This window comes from Puntigrus tetrazona, unplaced genomic scaffold (genome assembly GCF_018831695.1).
Source record: "Puntigrus tetrazona isolate hp1 unplaced genomic scaffold, ASM1883169v1 S000000009, whole genome shotgun sequence".
Taxonomy (NCBI): Eukaryota; Metazoa; Chordata; class Actinopteri; order Cypriniformes; family Cyprinidae; genus Puntigrus; species Puntigrus tetrazona.
In genome coordinates, this window is record NW_025047689.1 from 113,736 (window position 1) to 136,230 (window position 22,495).

At 37.5% G+C, this 22,495-nt stretch overlaps 1 long non-coding RNA gene and 3 pseudogenes across 1 annotated transcript; 3 read left to right on the plus strand and 1 right to left on the minus strand.

Moving 5' to 3' along the window:
* LOC122332334 overlaps positions 1 to 22,495 on the plus strand; it is a 249,997-nt pseudogene that overhangs the window by 15,529 nt on the left and 211,973 nt on the right.
* The window catches only part of LOC122332338, a 190,245-nt pseudogene that overhangs the window by 589 nt on the left and 167,161 nt on the right, over positions 1 to 22,495 (plus strand).
* On the plus strand, positions 8,656 to 9,184 carry LOC122332340 (annotated as a pseudogene).
* Positions 13,721 to 14,319, minus strand: LOC122332359. The gene is made up of 3 exons (XR_006248474.1): positions 14,133 to 14,319; positions 13,866 to 14,018; positions 13,721 to 13,746 (listed from the first exon to the last, which is right to left on the minus strand). It is a non-coding gene; the product is annotated as an uncharacterized LOC122332359 (long non-coding RNA).

The following is a 22,495-nucleotide window of genomic DNA, read 5'->3' on the forward strand; positions in this document are numbered from 1 at the left end:
GAGATACTGCAGCTGCTCTACAACACAATAACACACAACACTGATCAGAGAACAAACATGCAGAGGTATAAACTCAAGCTTTTATTAATTTTGCAGAGTGTGACAGTAATAAAAGACTATAATGCCACCAGAAAATGTCGACTCTTCTGGTGTTTTCAACAAACACACCTAAGAGTATTATCACAATACATTGTCTCGTCTGGTAATGCTTTAGATTACAACCTGCAACATACAGAGTAAGTACACTAAATTTCCAGTGTGTAATGAGGAGGCAGATGTTGGCGTAGAAACCATGTGCAGAAGTTTATTAGAAGGGCAACAAACATAAACGTAATTCAGGTAGAGGGTCACACACAGAGAGGCAGTCCGACAGGCTGACAGGTTCAGGGATAATCCAAGAGTAATCAAGTGATCAATAAACAGGCAATGGGTCTTTACCAGGCAATGAATCCAGACAGGCAAACAGATCAGAGATCTGCAGTCAGGCAAACAGGCAGAGATCATACACTTGGCAGTCAATAGAACAATGGTAAGCAAACACTTGGTAAGGCGGTGATACTGGCAATACTTCACATTGAGCACATGGTGGGCCTCTTGATATAAAGCCCACAAACAGGAAATGACTGCAGAGGGAGCACTACTAGTACTCTGGCGATGGCTTCCTCTGCTGGCTAGGCATGTTTTTTGTAATTGTAGTGCACCTACAATTGTACTATTGTAGGTGGCATTCACAGTCTCCAGTGCCATTCAGCTTTCTAGTTACCACTCACCACATTCACTGCTACAGTTACTGATATAAACGCCAATTGGATCAAATCAAGCCCTTCCCAACAGTCTCAGCTAAGCATTTGAAATGGCATAATGGTTAGAGAACACAAATTCCAAGTATGAATCACCATACCTGGCCACAAGTCACTTCAGTCACTATTTAATAGCTCATCACTCTTTTTTTTGTGTGACTTAAATAATAGTCACTTGACTTGAACAAATCTGGAATACTGTGTTATAACCAATTATGGTTTGGCTTTTTGATAATGTTTATACATTCATATAAGGTCAGTCCATGTTTAATGATGAGCGCATTGTCCACTGATCAGTGGTTTGAGTTACAGCTTTTTAGGTAAATTATTCAAATTTTCATCGACATGCTTCAGTGCTCTGAGAGAGTTTATAGTGCTGAGAGTTTAACACGTCATGACTGACACTTTAACAGACACAACAACTAAAATGACAACTTTGCAGTTGTAATTCAAACATTTCTATTCTCTATTCAGTTCTGAAAGTTTAATGTCGTTTAATTGTTCTTCAGACTCTGCAGGACAGGTGACTTCGATTCAGACTCCAACAGAGAAACATGTTCAGAACGGACAAACAGTGACTCTGACCTGTAAAACCAGCAGCTCTATTGGGCGCCGGTCAGATGGTGACTGCAAGTCTTATGCGTCTCGTGGTACCTACAGAAACCTGGAGAAGCTCCTAAACTTTTAGTGTACAGCATTAAAACCCTTTACTCTGGAACTCCATCAAGATTCAGTGGAAATGGAGCTGATTATGGAAGTGATTTCTCTCTGACCATCAGTGGAGTCCAGACTGAAGATACAGGAGATTATTACTGTCAGAGTTACCACTGGATCAACAATAAACCTGTGTTCACACAGTGATAAAGAGTCGTACAAAACCTGATACAGCTGAGAGATAATGCAGCTGCTCTACAACACAATCACACACAACACTGATCAGAGAACACACACTAATGCCCATTAGTAGATGGCAACATGCCATGCATCATCTTGAAATGAAAGCTTCATGTAGTCAGTTATTTCTCTAGATAAACTATGATGTATATAATGCTTTTAATCTATTTCAGACTAATATATTTACTAGCATTACCGTCTACATGCAAAATTATGTATGCTAAATTAATAATTTAAACGCAGTGTAAATCTTTGCCTGCTTCAATGCATTAACAAAATGATTGTTGAAACAGTTGCAGTTACTACTGCACAGATCGAAAGACTAATGTATACAAACATAAATCCTGCATATATATATATATATATATATATATATATATATATATAGTGAAGAGCATCCTGAGAGATCACCAGCGTCACCCTGGAAACAAACAAGGAGAACCTGGCCACAGGTGATTCTTCACCCCGTAACAATATATATGTGTGTTGAGAGTCACTTTGCATTATAGTCACGTCTCAATGCTCTGAGAGTGTTTATAGTGCTGTGAGTTTAACACTTCATGACTGAGAGCAGAACACAACACAATCTTCATCATCACACAAGACTCAACTACTACAATGAACAACATCCTCATCCTCATCTGGACCGTTGCAGCTTTTATCCTAGGTGAAATACTATGATTTTATATTAAAAAAAAAAGTTACTGTTGTTCTTGTTTTTACCAATTTAGTATACAAATATTCTTCTGTGAAGGTGATTTACAAACAAACTGACTTTATTTTCTCTTCTTCAGAATCCAGAGGAGTCACTCTGACTCAACCTAAAGTTAAAACTGTCCAGCTCGGTCAAACAGCTACAATAGAGTGTAACATAGATGTAGGAATATACGGCAGCTACTTAGCCTGGTATCAGCAGAAACCTGGAGAAGCTCCTAAACTCCTCATTTATTACATAAACAACCTCCAGTCAGGAACTCCATCTAGATTCAGTGGAAGTGGATCTGGAAGTGATTTCTCTCTGACCATCAGAGGAGTCCAGACTGAAGATACAGGAGATTATTACTGTCAGAGTGTACACTATATCAGTGGTAGCTGGGTGTTCACACAGTGATAAAGAGTCGTACAAAAAGCTGTGAGTCAGAGTCACAGTGACTGCACTGATACAGCTGAGAGATACTGCAGCTGATGACGAGGGATCACAAACAACACAAGGATTATTACAAAAATTACATCTCTGACCCTTTAAATCAACAAAAAGCTTTATATCACATTGCATGATGGGAGCCAACATAAATCTCATTCATGTTTCTCAGCATGCATTATAGCATTAATATATTATGCTGTTAAATTGTCTTACAGTTTCTGCTTTTTAAATAATAATAATAATAAGAAGAAGAAGATCAATGTTTAATCATTGTCTGATGAGATCTTGAGAGATTTCAGCTGATTTCATCTAAAGCTCTGTCTGTAGTTCAGTTTTATTTGTTGTGTTTCTTTTGGTCTCTTCTCTTTATTTCTGTTCTTGTTGTTTCTCTTTCCTCGATTCTGCTTATTAACACTCAATTAAACACTTAATTATCAAATTAACTCCAATAATGATTCACTGTTACTTTTAACACCATTCCAGTGATTTTCTTATAAACACTGAGAAGTATTAATTATTAATTTAACACTTATTAAATTTATTGAAATACAAGACTTGTTTATTGAAGATTTATTGAAGTCCAGACATGAGCGGTTTACCAAATAATCCAGGCTTATTTCAGTTAGTTCCACTTATTATTTTTTTAAAAATTCAATTCAATTCAAGTTTATTTGTATAGCGCTTTTTACAATGGCTATTGCTCCAAAGCAGCTGCACAAAAGCAAATCATTACACAACAGGATGAATTACAATACAAGAAAATTCAAGATAGAATTGGTCATTAAGAGAATTAATTAATGAATTAATCCAGGCGGAAGGTTAAGTTTTCCTCGACGTCATCGCAGGAAGGTCATCTCCTCACTGGGTCCACTGGAGAGGCTCGGTAACTAGATGGCTCAGGATGTGCATCCCGAGGTGGAGACAAAAGGATAATTAGCGTAGCGGCCATTCATACTATTGGGAATCACGATGTACTGTAGCATAGGTTTATGTGAATCTTTATGAGTATGCTTGGCTAAAAAGATATGTCTTTAGCCTAGACTTAAACTGAGAGAGTGTGTCTGATCCCCGAACATTTGCAGGAAGGTTATTCCAGAGTTTGGGTGCCAAATGTGAAAATGCTCGACCACCTTTAGTGGACTTTGCTATACGAGGAACTACCAGGAGCCCTGAGTTTTGAGATCTTAAAGAGCGTGGCGGGTTGTAGCTTGACAGAAGGCTGGTCAGATAAATGGGGGCTAAACCATTTAGAGCCTTGTAGGTCAGTAACAGTACTTTATAATCAATTCGGAAATGAACAGGCAGCCAGTGCAGGGAGGATAAAACTGGGGTTATATGATCATATTTCCTTGTCCTGGTAAGAACTCGAGCGGCTGCTTTCTGCACTAACTGAAGCTTGTTTATTGAAGATACTGGACAACCAGCGAGCAGCGCATTACAGTAATCCAGTCTAGATGTCATGAACGCATGAACTAGCTTTTCTGCATCTGAGAGAGAGAGCATGTGTCTGAGTTTAGCAATATTTCTAAGATGAAAGTAGGCAGATTTTGTAACATGAGTGATATGGTGTTCGAAGGACAGGTTGCTGTCCAACATCACACCCAAGTCTTTAACTGTCGAAGTAACATTTATATCACATCCATCTAATTGTAGTTTGAGCTCAGAAATTTGCTGCAAACATGTTTTTGGGCCGATAAGAAGCACCTCTGTTTTATTAGAGTTTAATAGAAGAAAATTTCTAGTCATCCAGTCTTTTATGTCTTTAACACACTTTTTTGATAACTCATCAGGCTTAGATGAAATGTATAGCTGTGTGTCATCTGCATAACTGTGGAAATTAACCCCGTGTTTTCTAATAATGTTCCCCAGGGGCAGAATGTATATAGAGAACAGTAAGGGGCCTAGAACTGATCCTTGAGGCACACCACACTTTACAGGCATTGTACTAGAGCGGTCTCCGTTTATATCTACAAATTGATAACGGTCTGATAGGTATGATTTAAACCACTTTAAAGCCTGTCCCTGTACACCAGCGGTGTTTAAACGCTCCAGGAGAATATTATGATCTATGGTGTCAAATGCAGCAGTGAGATCCAGTAAAACGAGTAGCGAGACGCAGCCTCGGCCGGAGGATAAGAGCAGGTCATTAGTGATTTTAACTAATGCGGTTTCTGTGCTATGGTGCGGTCTAAAACCTGACTGAAACTCCTCATAGACGTCATTCATCTTTAAGAAGGAGCATAACTGCGCTGACACAACTTTTTCTAATATTTTTGATATAAATGAGAGATTTGATATCGGTCTGTAGTTAGATAATTCATTAGGATCAAGTTGTGTTTTTTTGATCAGAGGCTTAATAATTGCTAATTTGAATGGATTAGGAACGTGACCTAATGATAGGGAGGAGTTAATAATATTTAGAAGAGGTTCACCAGCAGCTGGTAATATATCTTTCAGAAATTTAGTTGGAATAGGACCTAATACACACGTGGCAGATTTAGACTTAGTGATTAGTTTATTTAACTCTTCCTGTCCTATGGTTGCAAAACACTGTAACTGAAAAATTATTCAGACTCAAGCCAATAATAACGTTCCTGTTTCTGTCTAAATTAGTAATAGTTTATCTGCTGTTCTGCTTGACTAGAGAAGCAAAACCCATCTGTTTCCGTCCAGATTATGTAACCAATCAAATCTCATTTTCATGGTCAGGGTGGAGTGATTGTGACGGTCTCAGAATAGAGCAGCTCTGTCTCCAGAGACCATGTTCAAACCCCAAGAGCTTTATTTGACTCCATTTACTGCTACTGATGGAGCTTGTGAAAAACACTACATGCGTCTTGATCTGTTAGTTGTGGAATGATGTGGTCGGACACAAACGGAGCTTGTTGAGAAGCTTTATTGAATGTTGCAGCAAACACAGCAGATTGAAAGATCAGCCAGTGCTTTGACACTAGAGCTCTCTTTCAGTCTTGAGTTACAGTAAATGACTACAGCTGCAGCACTAGACTCACGTGAATCCTGCCTGACACAGGACACTCAGATACGGCTCATCTTCAGGAGAGAAACATCAGCACTGCGGCGACTAACAGCGACTCTTGCGGAACGAGGCGTCACGAGAAGCTCCATCATGTGTTACTCTGCAGACGTACTTCTCTCCCTTTTCCCAGCGTGCTTTGCTGAGGTCAGGACGCTACTGCGGCTGTAGAGGCCGTCCCGCTCGCTCTCTGCGCTGGTCACGACCCCTCGGTGACCTCTGAGTCGTCCAGCGTCCAGCTCACCTGCGCCCCTGTGGAGAGTAAGAGCTGAGCAGGCAGAGCAGTGCGGCTGAGTCTCCAGAGATCTGCAGAGAAGAGGGCGGCAGCAGAGACACCGAGGGCTTCTCTGTGGGACCAGCTGCAGGAGACAAACACAACACATTCACAAACACACTCTTCTGCAGCGTTCACAGCATTTCTACAGGACTTTCAGCAGCAGACGTGAGGAGCGCAGTCACGATCACCATCTCATCACAGTTCATGTGATAAACACAAACTACACGATCACTGCCTACATTTATATCAAACTTCAGAAAGAAAACTAAACTAAAGCAGGGCACTGACCGCTTGAATCCAGTAGTTTAGTGTTTTAGGATAAATATTCCGCTCATGTTTTTAAAATTTATTTTACACTTAATAAAATATAACTATTTTAAGCTAAAATTTTGTGACCACAGTTCAGATGAAGTTAAGTTATGTTGCTGATTATAATAGAAAACATTAGAAATGAGCTGATATACACACAATATACAAGTTACAGAATCACTATACATTTTAATTCAATTAGACGTCATAAATGAAACTAAACATACAAGACACTTAGTGTTTTTTTTTGTTGAATATTTTTAAATTCTTTATAAATGAAATTTAAACAGAGATTTTGTGACTAAAATGATTTCACTGTTGTTCGTAATTAGAAAACAACTGAATCAACTGAATTTATAAATTAGGTTTTTTTCCTTCTTTCTTTTCTGGTTTTACAAATCGTTTCCTGTATTTAAAAGCACTGAATTATAAGAACCAGCGCTAAATAGTCCTCTCATGTTTTATTTTTTTATATGCAGCTAAAAATGTGACTAATTTAAGATGAAATGTTGTGACACAGTTCAGATGAAGTTAATATTATGTTGCTGAATATATTAGAAAACATTAGAAATGAGCTGATATACACACAATATACAAGTTACAGACTCACTTTATATTTCAATTCTTCAATTCAATCTCATGAATGAAATTAAACACAGAAGACACTAACTAAAATTTAAACAAAAGATTTTGTAACTAAAAATAATGTTTTTATAATTAGAAAATACAGAATAAACAGAATTTATATATTTTTTGAGAAATGGTTCCTGTTTTTAAAAAGACTGAATTATAAAAACAACGATATCAAACGAGATTCAGAATCACTGACTGAACTACAGAAAGTAGCTGCTATATATATTCTGATATCAAATCTGTTTATTTTTGTACATCTACAAAAGAAGTTTAGTTACGTATGAACACAGAGTTAAAACTAATTGAGAAAATAAACCAGTAATAAATATTTTATTCATAAATTGTATGTCTGGAGAATTAAAAAGACTTACCGAGCACCAGTTTAGTTCCTCCACCGAAAGTCCACCACAGTGATACGATCTAATGAAAGACTCGTACAAAAACCTCTCTTCACTCGAGTGAACACAAACTCCAGCAGAGACACAAACACTTCAACACACTGAGAGAGAAACACTCAATTTAGTTTTAGTAAATGCTTTAAAACGAAAACTGTAAAGAAAAGAAAGAAAAGTAAAATAAACTCTTTCACACAAATTCCTCTCAAAATGTTATTTATTCCTTGAACATTATGTAAAACTTTCATAATTGGATTAAGAGTTTATTATTTTTTATTAATTTACAATAGATTCGGTCCTATATTTTTCATTCATTCTCTCGTGATGTGTTTATATAATACTTATAAATAAATATATTTATTTACTATCCCTGACCTCTGAGATGACCTTTGACCTCTTTTATTATGCATCCATAACAAAAGAGGTCAAAGGTCGTCTTAGGTCATCTTAAGTCAGAAATAGTAATTATATATTTCTTTAAAAAAGTATGTTGTGTAGTTTCTCGTAATATGTTTCTGTTCTGATTCACAGAAAATCCTGCAGCTGCAGAGAAATTTTTCCGAAATGTGATGCATATTTTCAATATACACATTGTTCATCTGTACTTGTGATCAGAGGCATGATAATCTTTATATATGACCTTTTTAAAAGCAAAATGAATCAGTTGGAAACAAACTCTCTTTCAGACGTTCTCCATACCGTATGTTTGTAAATGAAACAGAGATGTTAAACATTACAGCGTCTCGTAACACTGATATACACGTCATTATCTTTGTTGGAGAATATGAAAGTGATTTATGACACACAGTGACTGGAGAAGCTGAGATGTTGAGATCACATGACCAGCTAAATATTATATCTTTACCTCAATAATTATTATCAGAGGCCGATGACAGTGAAGAGGCTGTTTATACAGTCACTTCTATATGATGCTGCATTGTTTTAGTATAAACCACTTTAATAAGAATAACTGAAATAACAACAAAAATAATTTACACCCTTAACAAAAATTACTGAATAACTTTTTTTTTGAAAATGTAAATTCATTAGTTATTTAACAGCGTATGAGATTAAATAGCAGCTCAAGCTAAACCCCGCCCACTTCTTTACATCATCAGACATGCTTCAGTGCTCTGAGAGTGTTTATAGTGCTGTGAGTTTAACACTTCATGACTGAGAGCAGAACACAACACAATCTTCATCATCACACAAGACTCAACTACTACAATGAACAACATCCTCATCCTCATCTGGACTCTGACTCTCTGTATTCAGGGTAAATATTTGACTAAATACTGCACTAAATATCATTACACACATCTTATGAAACAGTGCAATAACCACTGAATGTCTTTTTCAGAGATCTGGGGACAAGTGACAGTGACTCAGAATCCAGAAATAAAATCCATCAAACAAGGAGAAACTGTTACGATCAGCTGTAAAACCAGTCAGAGTCTGACTTCTAACTGTTATCACTGTGTGTCTTGGTATCAGCAGAAACCTGGAGAAGCTCCTAAACTCATAATTTATGGCATAAGAAGCCTTTATTCAGGAACTCCATCTAGATTCAGTGGAAGTGGATCAAACTATGGAAGTGATTTCTCTCTGACCATCAGAGGAGTCCAGACTGAAGATACAGGAGATTATTACTGTCAGAGTAGACACTATATCAGTGGTAGCTGGGTGTTCACACAGTGATAAAGAGTCGTACAAAAAGCTGTGAGTCAGAGTCACAGTGACTGCACTGATACAGCTGAGAGATACTGCAGCTGATGACGAGAGGATCACAAACAACACAAACTCACTGAATCAAACACTTCACAGATTTATTTATATGATGTTCTATGGAAGAAATATACTTATTAATGCAATGTAATATAATTATATAACACTCACTAGATTTGACATTGCCTAAAGAAAAGTTGTGAGGTGCTTGCTGAAGAAAAAACATTGTAAAGGTTTTTCCAAGTGTAAAAGTTTTCCAAGTTCTTGCTTTTCTTAGACACCTGTGGCTTTAAGAGAGTGACCATTTATACTGAGACATTTATCAATCATTTATTTCACTTTCTAACTAGGATATCCAAATTTTATTCTCTTACTCTTCAGTTATTTATTTATTAGAGTCGTTCAGGATCTCGTGGTCACAGATTCATATTTCATATTCAGATTCATATTCTACTACGGACTGATGGAAAAATCACCCATATCTATATCACCCTGCTATAGACTTCTGAACAGTTTGAATGAGCTCACAATCTACTTTATTAACAGACTTCAACAGATCTCTGAATCCTGTTTCCTTTTCTAACTTCATTGACATTTTATGTCTATCACTACTGATTGTAAAAATGCTCTTGTGGCTTTAGTGGCAGAAGAAAATAACATTTTAATTAACATCTTAAAAAATTATCCATTGTCCACCGCATTGCAGTCAAAAGTTGAATTTAAAAATATCACACAAAGAATCAAAATGCATTTCTGGATTGCAGTAACCTGTTATTAAGGTGCCTTTTCATTGGTCTGAAGTAGAAAAAAGCTAAATACAGCTGTGAATGGGTTAAGTTTGTCCACGTTCAACTATTCCCAGAAGTAGACTGGATCGCGCTCATAGAGTAGACGCTCATGTGGTCGAAAGCATTCAACTTTAAAAAAAAACTGTGATTGACCAAAACACATCTTAACACGAGGTGTAACCAGGACCACAGACACCTTTGATAAGAAGAACCTAAATGATCTTTGAGATTTCTGGTAGACATGAATCGAACATGAAAGTGTTTATTAGACGTAAAGTGCTGGTACGCTTTAGAGGAAACCGCTTTAAGGGCGAGAAGTGACGATTAAACAGAAGAAAACTGGAACTTAAATACACACAGGAACTGACTAAATTAACAAGACACAGCTGAAGACAATTAGACAATTAATAGAAAGTAGGTCACTCAGAACACATGGGAGAAGTATAATAACGAGAGTGAACAATTTGTTATTAAATGAAGAGACGGTCTCTGTAATCAATTCGACAATAGTTGCTAGAAGTTAAGTGTCCCCAACAAAGCAAGCCAGAGGCGATAAGCGGTGCAAGGGACCAAAACCCCATCCATACAGAATGAAGAAAAAAACATGGGAGAAACCAGTTGGAGCCAGTTCAATTTTAAACACAGCTTTGTCAGATAGTGTAAATGACTTCGAGAGAGAGTGAGTGAGTGTGTGTGTGTGTGTGTGTGTGTGTGTGTGTGTGTGTGCGCATCAGGGTCTGGTGATCTGTCCACGGGCGCATCTAGGTTTTCTGGTCTCTGATGAACATAATCTCTGGGTGCTGTTGTATTACAAATTTATAAAAGGTTAAACACAGACGCCAATATAACAGTATATGCTGAATGTGTATTGTGATTTACATTCTAAGAGCAGGAAGCCCAAGCTCCGAGACAGTTATCTTTTGTCTTTCAGTTCTTGAACATCTGGTAGGTGTCCTAAATCAAGTGTGAATGCTAATCCTAAGGTACAACTGTGCCTTTTGTTTCACCTATGCATTTGAATGACACCTGGATGCTAAATAGATCAAGGATCGGGAAAGTTCCTGTTCTGGGCTAAGTTCCTGATCGCATTTGCATACTCTTGTTTTACTGGTCTCCACCTCTGTGTACTCCTCCCCTTTGAAACATATATACTTCAACCTAACATGTTTCGGTTAGATTTGTTTCTTGGAGATTTCTTGAAGATTTTCTTGGAGATTGCTTGACGATTTTCTTAAAGATTTCTTGAAGACTTCTTGCAGATGACTACAGCAACGAAATAAAAAAACGAACTCCTGCTTTACCAAGAATCTCCTGGTCTCTTCTTAAAAAGAAGCTAAAAAAAGTTTCCAACAGTGCTGATACACCATCTACTCTGGATACAAACTGTGAAACAGATTAAGAAAGAAACAAGACTAATATTAGCATACATGCCATTCTTTTTACGATGTCACAAGTACATCGTGTTTTAGGAGTAATGTTCCCGGATCCAGTGAATCTAATTAATGCAGCCTAAAAATCCTTTAACTGATTTAAATAATATAAGTGTGTTGGTGTGTTATGTGTAGGCTAAGTTAAAAAGATCTAGATTTTTAATCTAGATTTAAACTGGCAGAGTGTGTCTGCTTCCCGAACAGCGTTAGGGAGATTGTTCCAGAGTTTAGGTGCTAGATAGGAAAAGCATCTGCCGGCCGCAGTCGATTTTGATATTTTAGGCATTATCAAATGGCCAGAGTTTTGAGAACGCAGCGGACGGGCAGGACTATAATGTGATAAGAGCTCGCTCAAGTATTGAGGAGCTAAACCATTCAGGGCTTTATAGGTAATAATAAGATTTTAAAATCTATCCGATGTTTGATAGGGATCCAGTGCAGTGTTGACAGAACCCGGGCTAATATGATCATACTTCCTAGTTCTAGTAAGGACTCTAGCTACAGCGTTTTGGACTAGCTGAAGTTTGTTTATCAAGCGTGCAGAACAACCACTCAATAAAGCATTACTATAATCAAACCTCGAGGTCATAAACGCATGAATTAATATTTCTGCATTAGAGGTTGAAAGCATAGGTCGTAATTTAGATATATTTTAAGATGGAAAAATGCAGTTTTACAGATGCTAGAAACATGGTTTTCGAAGGAAAGATTGCTGTCAAACAGCACACCTAGGTTCCTAACTGATGATGAAGAATTAACAGAGCAGCCATCAAGTCTTAGACTGTGTTCTAGATTATTATATGTGGGGTTTTTAGGTCCAATTATTAGCACCTCTGTTTTTTCAGAATTTAGCATTAAGAAGTTACTCATCATCCAGTTTTTTATATCGACTATGCATTCTGTTTGTTTCTCAGTTTGGTGTGTATCACCAGGCTGCGCTGAAATATAGAGCTGAGTATCATCAGCATAGCAGTGAAAGCTAACACCATGACTCCTGATAATATCTCCCAGAGGTAACATGTATAGGTTGAAAAATAACGGTCCTAGCACTGAGCCTTGAGGAACTCCATATTTCACTTGTGAGCGATATGATACCTCATCATAGCGGTCAGATAGATATGATTTAAACCATGCTAAGGCGCTTCCTCTAATGCCAACTTAGTTTTCTAGTCTATCCAAGAGAATGTGGTGATCGATAGTATCGAATGCTGCGCTAAGATCTAATAGCACTAATAATGAGATAAAACCACAGTCCGATGATAGAAGCAGGTCATTAGTAACTCTAATGAGAGCAGTCTCAGTACTATGGTACGGTCTAAAACCTGATTGGAAATCCTCGCAGATATGTTATGACCAGCAGGTGTCTGTCTGTCCTCGATCTTGACACATCGTTGCCTGAAGAACAAAACTGATCAGCTCACATTGAGAATCTGTCATGTAACAGTATATTAACACAAGTTCTTCAGCCATCTTTTCGGTTCCACCAGTTATGTCAAGGAAATGTATAAAATATGAAATCAACAGATACTATATACCTATGTAATACAGTTTATAGGTTTTTTTAATATATATAAGACATGACAGCTCTTAAAACTTCCTTAATTTCCGTTTAACACCAAGTTTTACTCTAAAACCCGACTTTACATTGTGCACACCGCAAGTACTCCAACAGGAAACAGTGTTGGAAAACAAACTGTCCTAAACAAGTTTACTAGCTCTCTTAGAAGTGCAAGTTCTTTTAAAGACTCATCTCTATTCTAATTTACCAATTTGGTAATGAAGTAAAGGTCAGTCCTTAATCAGTTAATTGTATTTTTGGTTTGAGAGCCTTGTGTCCAAGTGACAAAATCACTCTCTGAATGAAGTCAAAAGTGTTCTTCAGTATGGGAGGATACTCTAAATTCAGAGCATAAATAAGGCCGAAAAGCAGGCACATGGTTTGAGGAAGATTTCCCACGTCATCCAACGCATTCATCCCTTCCAAAATGACCGCATGTGGCGTTTAGATGCATTGAGTGAGTCCTCAGGATCACCGTGAGTATGCCAACCGATCTCTCTTTCGTCATCACAGTCCTATAATTGTGTGTAGCAAAAGACAAAATCAGTCACATTTTAATAGTATTTATTTGTAAAAAAAAATAAAAAATGCATTAGTTTTTAAATCAAGGCATTCGTTCATTCAAGGCATTTTTTTTATTAGGATATGACTGACAAAACAACTTACAAAACATGTCTTGTAAAACTCGGTGGGCTCCTCTCCAAGGAGAAGTGGAAGCCCATAGAGGACAGCTGTTCGTCGGCCATTGATGTCAGATTTCTGCAGAATTAAACAACATTGTGAAAAGCATTTAATAGTGCTGCTTGCACAAACCACACAAAAACAACAAAAAACCAACAGCTGAAAAAAAAAGAAATGGGTGTGTATGAGGAGCTCACATCAATCTGCTGTAGAATGTTCTTCAGTTTACAGCCAATTGCTCCTCTTTTGGACGTGAAAATATCAATGAAACGGTCTGTGAATCTGTCCGGTTCCTGAAAGAATTCGGTTTGCAGGTTTTTGCCTGATATTTGACTGAACTCTGCCAAAATCTGAACGAAGAAAAAAATTATAACTGACATTAAGCAGTCACTCTTAAGCAGACCTCTAAAGTAGTTTATGTGGGTGGTTTATGAAAATGTTAAATAACGAAATTACAGACGCACACAAAATAAAAGTCACTTGACTCTCTGTGAAGACTCTCCTTTCAGCTGTGTCCCTCACAGCAGGCTCAGTCTCTATCAATTCCTTTCTACGTAGTGCAAAGAAAAAGCTACAAATAATCTGTTCACTTCCATGTAAATTCACATTATTCAATGTTTGTAGAGCATATGCATTAATGAGAAATAAAAAAGGAAATTAACGATGAGTGAGAACAATAATGATTAATCGCAGTTAACCTGAATAAATTTCAATGTGTTTTTATACACAGTACAAAGACAACAGAGTACACTGAGAATGAGGTCAACAGCATACCTGTCTGTCCTGCCACGACTCAAACTAAACACACTTCAGCAAAAATACGACCTGCCTTAAATTTATGCACAATATAAAAAAAGTAGGCTTATAAAATAATCAACAACAAACCTATTTGTGCTGCCACATCTCAAAATCTGATGTGGTCCGCTCTTCTTCAAACAGGTACGCATTGAGCATGACTCACCCATGAGACCAAAATAATCCGTGGAAGAAATTATTATTATTAGTCTTTATAACTTAATTATCTTTTTCCTCCTGACTCATAGAAAAAAAATGTTTTTTGAATTAAGTATTTTTTAATGTCATTACATTATTTAAGTCATAAGAAAAAAATAACATTTTTGAAAAAATATATTTTAATCATATTTTATTTTATGTCCTCTGTAGAAAAAAAATGGCATGAATAGACATCAAAAGGCAAAATCAATGTGATTTTTTTTTTTTTAAATCACCAGTCATTTTTTAGGTTTCAGGGTTTCAGATGCTTTAGGAATGTCAGAAATTGTTCTGATATATTTTTAATAAAAGTCAGCACAACAAATAGAGTGAGTTTATATGTAATACATTTAGTTAGCTGATTTTAATATGATAGACAAATGTCAATATGCCGTTTTCAAGCAATTTCTTTCATTATGGTTTTCTTACATTTTTTTGTCTTGTTTCTGGACAAAAGATCTAGATTTTCTAGACAAATCTAAATTATTGTCTTGTTTAAGGAAAGATTAAATTAGTCAAAATTTTATAGTTATTTTGTTCTATCGAAAACTCTGTCAGTAAACTTAATGTCGAGAAAATCCTTCTTAATTTAAGAATTGTTTGATATTTTGGCTGAAAACATGACAACAAATCTAAGTGAGAACAGCATTTTTTACAGTAGTCTATTTTAAGATGGTTTCACACAAAACATTTAATACAGAAATGTGAACTGATTTTAAACAAAAATATTAAATGATTTTAAATCTGAAATTGTAGTTTACAAATGAAACTAAAACTGCCAGTAGTTGGTGGCAAGTAACTGTTTTTATCACCGAATCATACGTTCAAATGATTCGTTCAAAAGACTGATTCATTCAGGAGTCTGTTCTTAATGAGTGTCTAACTGAATCATTGACTCGTTCGTTTAAAAACGCAAATTCATGTATAAACAAAACTAATTTAAAACTATTTTAGAGACAGAGCTAAGTTGTTAAATAAAGTGTTTAGATTAAAAACCATAATTAAAATCATAATTAAATTTAAAATAGAAATGAATAATTGCATAAATATTCAACTCGTGCTGACATGTGCGCGCGATGCGGAACTGACGTAACAGCCGCCTGGATTCGCGTCTTAGTTGCTATAGCGACGCGTGTTATGAGTTCTGACTGAATATATAAACACTCGAACCCATCGCTATCTGTTGGTTGTGAGACGAGGAGACATTTGAGTATTTTCTGATCAGATCTTGTTGCTTTCTGAAGCTCATCGGAGGATTCCCGAGAAGAAGACTTTTATTAATGTTTTGATTAATGTTTTGATATGTTTTGATTATTGACTGTTAATAAAACAGTATGAAGTATTGTAAGTGTGTAATATTTCAGCCTCGGGCCGCTCCAGATCCAGGAGCGCTGGTATCTCTCAGACGGCTGCTCAGGAGGATGGGAGACGAGGCTCTGGTGATCGTGACCCAGAGCAGCCCCTGAGCCAAGAGCTACCAGGATACATCGCACCTCTGCCTTCTGACCTGGCTGTTTCTGTGTCCACAGATCAGCCTCACAGGAAAAGGAAGCGGCAGAGCGGCGGCCGGGAGGATGAAGGGCCGTCCACCTCCAACACAAGACCAGCCAAACGCTCCCGCAGAGGTCAGGATTATCAAAGATGTCATGATTCGGTTATTAATAGAAAATGTTCTGTTTATACATTTCTTGTGCGTTTCAGAAGCGTATGTCAAGGGCCCATTGCTGGGCCGAGGTGGATTCGGCTCGGTGCATGCTGGGATACGCAGGTCCGACAGACTGCCAGTAAGACATTTCCTTCCCTGCTTCATTCAAACAGCTTTTAGAAATGGCCATATCAGTGAATGCGTGATTTCCTGTGGTTTATCTGTTCACAGGTTGCCATCAAGTACGTTTGCAAAAGCAGGGCGCCTGAGACGCTGAACGTGGTGAGTTGAAGGTGAATCTGTTGTCAATCTGCATTCAGCTCTGGATGTAACGGATCTTTGGACTCTGCAGGAAGGTCAGGGTCTGCTGCCGCTGGAGGTAGCTTTGATGACCCTGGTCAATTCGCCTCCTGCCTGCCCAAACGTCCTGCAGCTGCTGGAGTGGTTTGACCATCGCAGACGCTACACCATGATCCTGGAGCGTCCGTTCTTGCAAAGATCTCCAGAGTTTCTGCGAGGAGAACGGATGTCTGGAGGAGACTTTGGCCAAAAAGGTCCTGCTGCAGCTGATCACGGCGCTGAAACACTGCGAGAGCCGCGGAGTCCTGCACCGGGACGTCAAACCTGAGAACCTTCTGATCTCCACTGAGTCCCACGACATCAAGCTGCTGGACTTCGGCTGTGGAGATCTGCTGCAAGACTCGGCCTACCAACAATTTGCAGGTTGCTTTGATCTCACTGCAGTCATGTGTTTGTGAACACCAAAGGGAAGATTTTGATCGGACGTTTGTGGTCTTGTTGTGTCTCTCAGGCACTCTTGAATACGCCCCTCCTGAGTGGTTTAGGCAGCACCGCTATTACGCAGGACCGGCTACGGTTTGGTCGGTCGGGGTGACGCTCTACAGCATCCTGTGCGGCTGTTTCCCCTTCAGAGGAGCACGCAGGGTCACCTCCAAAAGCAGGCTGACCTTCCCTGAGAGCTGTCTACAGGCAAGAGACGGACATCACGTCCAGATCCAGGTGAAGCGTGTGCTTTTGTGTTGCTGAAGGCTGTGTTGTGTGTAACAGAGTGCCGTCCAGCTGATTCGCTGGTGTCTCCGTGCATCGGCATCAGACCGGCCCAGTTTAGAGGACATTGAGAGCCACCCTGGTTAAACTGAACAGGTGTAAGACCAGTGACACACACTTTCTGAATCACAGCAGTCACGGCTGGATTGTGTCGTTGGGATCAGTCTAGATCAATGCTTTCGACTGTTTGTATAGGGAGAGCAGAAGTGACACAGGAAGTGCAGAGAACTGCTTCCTGGTCATCTTCAGTCCGTGAGAGGGCTCTGTGTAGATCCTGGAGGAGCTGAACACACAGCACCAGCAGAAACCAGAGATCAGATAGAGAGTAGAAAAAGGGAGAAATGGGACATTGTGTAAATAAGAGGAACAGACCGAGGCACTAGACACTAAATTGTACATATAATTCATATTTATTAATGTTTAGATGTAATAGATTTTTAGTTGGTTTGAAAAAGGAGTCTGTGCTGTCTAAAACCAGCTTGTGGTTTTATAAATTAATTGAATCATATAAAGAAATGTAATTTCAATTATACATTTAGTGTAAATATATTTGAATAAAGCCTGTACATTTGCAGATGATTGCAGTGTGTCTTTTAGTGGACAGAGGTTAATGTGTGTATTTATTTGTTATGTTACACTTTAAGTGATACATTCTGCTATTTCTAAGGATTAGGATAAAACATGAACACAGTGAATTATGATAATACTGTATATTATACCTTTTAGTGCAAATACACTCTTAGAAATAAAGGTACAAAAGCTGTCACTGGGGCGGTAGATTTTTAAAGGGACATATTTGTACCTAAAGGGTCCATTTTTGAGCCTAATGGGTACAAAAGTGTATTTTTAAAAAGGTACCCGTCCAGTGACAGCTTTTGTACTTTATTTCTGAGTATGTATGAAATACAAATAGAAAAAGGTTTGAAATGATCTGACATTATTTGCTCATTTAGCAGTAAACTGTGTAACTCCTGAAGTTTTGAAGTTTCTTTTGAAACACTTCAGTCAATAAATGTGACGATGCTGGCCTCACAAAGAAAGTCAGAAGGGTAACCTTACCTTTGACTTGTTAAACTCTCATTAAACCCACTTGTTAAAACCCTTTACAGCAAGAATCCCATTCCAGAACTCAAGAAATGACTAAATTCCTCTGAATTCTGATATTTTTGTGTTAATATCAGGCAATTGTTTTGGACTTCATCACAATTCTGGTTTTGATGCATGTGTCAGTGTTGTGAGGAAGTCACTGTGCAAAAGTTTATGGAGAAAATGATATGGCAATATATCTCTCGCTCTTTAAGTACGGTCAGTTTAATTCAGTCAGCTTCCCTGAAGAAAGAAAGAGTAAAGAAAGGAATAAAGAAGGACAGAAAGAGAAAAGAGAGAGAGTCTGCAGCTGTCGGAAGTATAGATATTTATAGATATGTATTTGCCTTCAGGTATTTCTAAACAAAAATAGGCATGAAATAATGTTTTCTAAAGCATTAAAATGTGAAAATTGACTGGAACAAAAAGTTTCAGAGGAAAATAGAAATCATGTCTTTATAGTATTTTTGATTAAGGCGAAATACAAGACTTCTTTGTCGTACAAATAATTGTCAAAAGCAAAAACATTTAGTAGAAAAATCTGACGTGAAGCAAAACTATTTTGGAATGAACAATTTTGAGTGGGATTCTGGTTAAGAAGCACTTGACTAAAATGTACCATATCTCTTTGTTCAAAAGGTGGAGTCTGAGACGTCGGACCTGGAGCTAAACTGAGAAGTTTTCACCCGAAGGCTGCTAGTTGGAAAGCCGTGGCTGTAGCTTGCTGGAAAGAAAAGGCACTCAACACCCACCAGCGCCTAACAGCACAGAGACGGACAGCATCAAGGCACTTGCTGAGCAGTCAAAAGTTAGTGCATGAATCAACTGGATATGATACGTCATCTCATATGAAGTATGTTGTGGCTGCAGTAACCTATACTATACATGACTGTTTATGGCTGATCTGGATTCAGAGCTGAAGGACGGGCACAGTAGTGTTTCTAGGAGATGTGTGTGTTGGGTTTTATGCAGTGACTCCTGGTTCAAACCTTGACAATTTTTTTTTCCTCCTTTTAAATTTCATTAAAAGAGGAATTAATCAAAATGTATTGGATAGGGTTAGGTAGGATGGCTTTATTGTCCCATTCACAGTAAAAATAAATAAATACTTGAAAATTACTTGTTAATTCATAATTGACTCTATAAGCTGATCTTTATAGTAATGACAAAAAGGCCACCAAAAATGATTGTATCAAAATGTCATTGTTTCAGTAAGAATTAATGCTGAATCTTTAAATCAATATTGTCTGTTTATTCAACATTGAAAACCATAAATATTTTAATGTTGTTATGCTAATGATAATGTTGGAAAAATCTAAATATTGTAGCATTCAAATTTAAAAATAATTTCTTTCTCTTCTTTTTAAACATATACGTAAATTAATATAACAAACTATAATCATTTATATTGATTTATCAGTTACTTAATTAGCAGACATAGCAGCTCAAGCTAAACCTACTTCCACTTCTTTACATCATCAGACATGCTTCAGTGCCTGAGAGTGTTTGAGAAAAAGGTGATTTAATACTTCATGACTGAGAGCAGAACACAACACAATCTTCTATCATCACACACAAGACTCAACTACTACAAGGAATAACATCCTCATCCTCATCTGGACTTGACTCTCTGTATTCAGGTAAATATTTGACTAAATACTGCACTAAATATCATTACACACATCTTATGAAACAGTGCAATAACCACTGGAATGTCTTTTCAGAGACTCAGACAAGTGACAGTGACTCAGAATCCAAAATAAAATCCATCAACAAGGAGAAATCTGTTACAATCAGCTGTAAAACCACAAACACAAACATTTCTGGCTGCAACTGTGTGTCTGGTATCGTGCAGAAACCTGGAGAAGCTCCTAAACTCCTCATTTATGGCATAAGAAGTTTTATTCAGAACCCATCTAGATTCAGTGGAAGGATCAAGCTATGGAAGTGATTTCTCTGACCATCAGTGGAGTCTTGACTGGAAGATACAGGAGATTATTACTGTCAGAGTGAACACTTATATCAGTGGTAGTTATAGTGTTCACACAGTGATGCAGTTTGACAAAAGCTGTGAGGTCAGAGTCACAGACTGTACTGGATACAGCTGGAGAGATACTGCAGCTGATGATTTATGAGGGATGCTGGGAAGATAATTCTTCAACTTGTGGCAAAGTTAAACAAACTGTGCTCTGAAATTAGACACTTTAATAATTCTCTGCATTGAATTTGGCATTACTAATACAATTGTTATGTATTATTACAGAAGTGTTCTGTAATTGATTTGTGGGTCTTTGATTTTGTTAGTTTTTTTACAGCTCTCATCTAGGGCTGTATTTATTTATTTATTATATATTAATGATAATATCTTATTTAAAAGACTACATGGTATAAAAATGTATAATAATTGATTATTTTATTCATTTTAAGAAGTAGGTTTATGGTTGCGTGTTATTTAAACAATCTTAGAGAAAATGTCGTTATTTTTGAGGTGCTATCTGAATCTACTCCCAAACTCTGAGGTATATGAACAAAGTGAATATGACGTAGAAAAAAACACAAAATCACAACATGCTGCTCTAGCTGGGTTTTTGATCTGGCATCTTTCAGCTTTTCATGGATTAGAACTAAAGGACCTTTCATCCTAAACTTATTTCAGTGTCGCCTGAGTCAACGAGCACCAGTAGCGCTTGTTATATTCAGTGCTGTGTACTGGCCATGTACACCTACCCTAACTCTGACTCCCACCCTTACTGTATCAAAGTGTTTGTAGTATAATCTGACTATGAATCTGAAATATGAAAAACTAAATGAAATATTTCCTGAGACCAAAATCGTTCAAAAATTTGACTGCAGTCCTGTTTCTATGGTGTTGTCACGTTTAATGCTGTCTGACCCCAACTGAGTCTGGTTTCTCCTAAGGTTTTTTTTCTCTATTCTGTAGCGTGGATGGGGGTTTTGTTTCCTTGCCGCTGTCAGCTCTGGCTTCTGCTTGGTTGTGGACACTCAACTTCTAGTGACTATCATTGAATTGACTACAGAGACCGCTCTGCATTTAGTAAGAAATTGGTCACTCCTGCCATTATACATCTGCTTCACATACTGTACAGTGTTTGATGCAACCTGTGTTGTTAAAAGCACATAAATAAAAATGATTGATTGAAATGATTGATTCATGTTTATGTATATATATCCAGGTATAATCTCACAAAAAAAAATCTCTAAAAATGTTATTAGACTGCACTGAAATATATGAATGTTCATTTTGGTTATTTTATTTTTTTTCACCAAAAAGGGAGTCCTTTATTTTTTTGGCAGTGTGTGTCGGAGCTGTCATTTGCTGCATGTTGGCTGATCTCCCACAAGTTTGCTGTGTCTTTCTTTAAACTAGCAGAAAACCGTTTCTGTGTAAAGTTCATTTTACTGCTGCAATCATGTGTTACATCATCAATAAAGATTAATGAGCTTCTGTACCAGAAAGAAGGTCTACTATTACCTTCACTGTGTTTTTACAGATGAGTATGTATGTTTGGGATCACTTGAGCAGATCTCGCTTTCTCCAAACTCTAGCCTTTCCACTTTGGTAAAGATTAATCTTTGTCTCATCAGTCCATAAAACCTTTGTCCTAGATGTTTGAGGCTAATCCTCTGTACTTTATATACTTCCCAGCTCAGTCCTTATTCATCAAGTTGGATAAGTTACAGTAGATTGTGAACCTTCACTTGCCCTGAGGTTGCCAGCGATCTCCACAGTTGTTTTGGGGTCTTTCTGACAGCTCAATGTTTGGTCATCAACTGCAAAGGTTTCCTTGGTCCACTGTCTGATGTCTGTTATTTAGCACACCAGTGGCTTTCTTTTCTTCTTTAGACATTGCTGAAAATGTTACAAAAAGTGTGTGCAACGCTTTTGATTGATTTTTCTTCTCTTAGCTTACAATTGCTTGTTTTTCACCCAGACACAGCTCTCTGTTTACTGTTGATATACACAGGACAAATCCAAGTAAATCTGAAATTGAAAACGCAGACGCGGAGGCATAG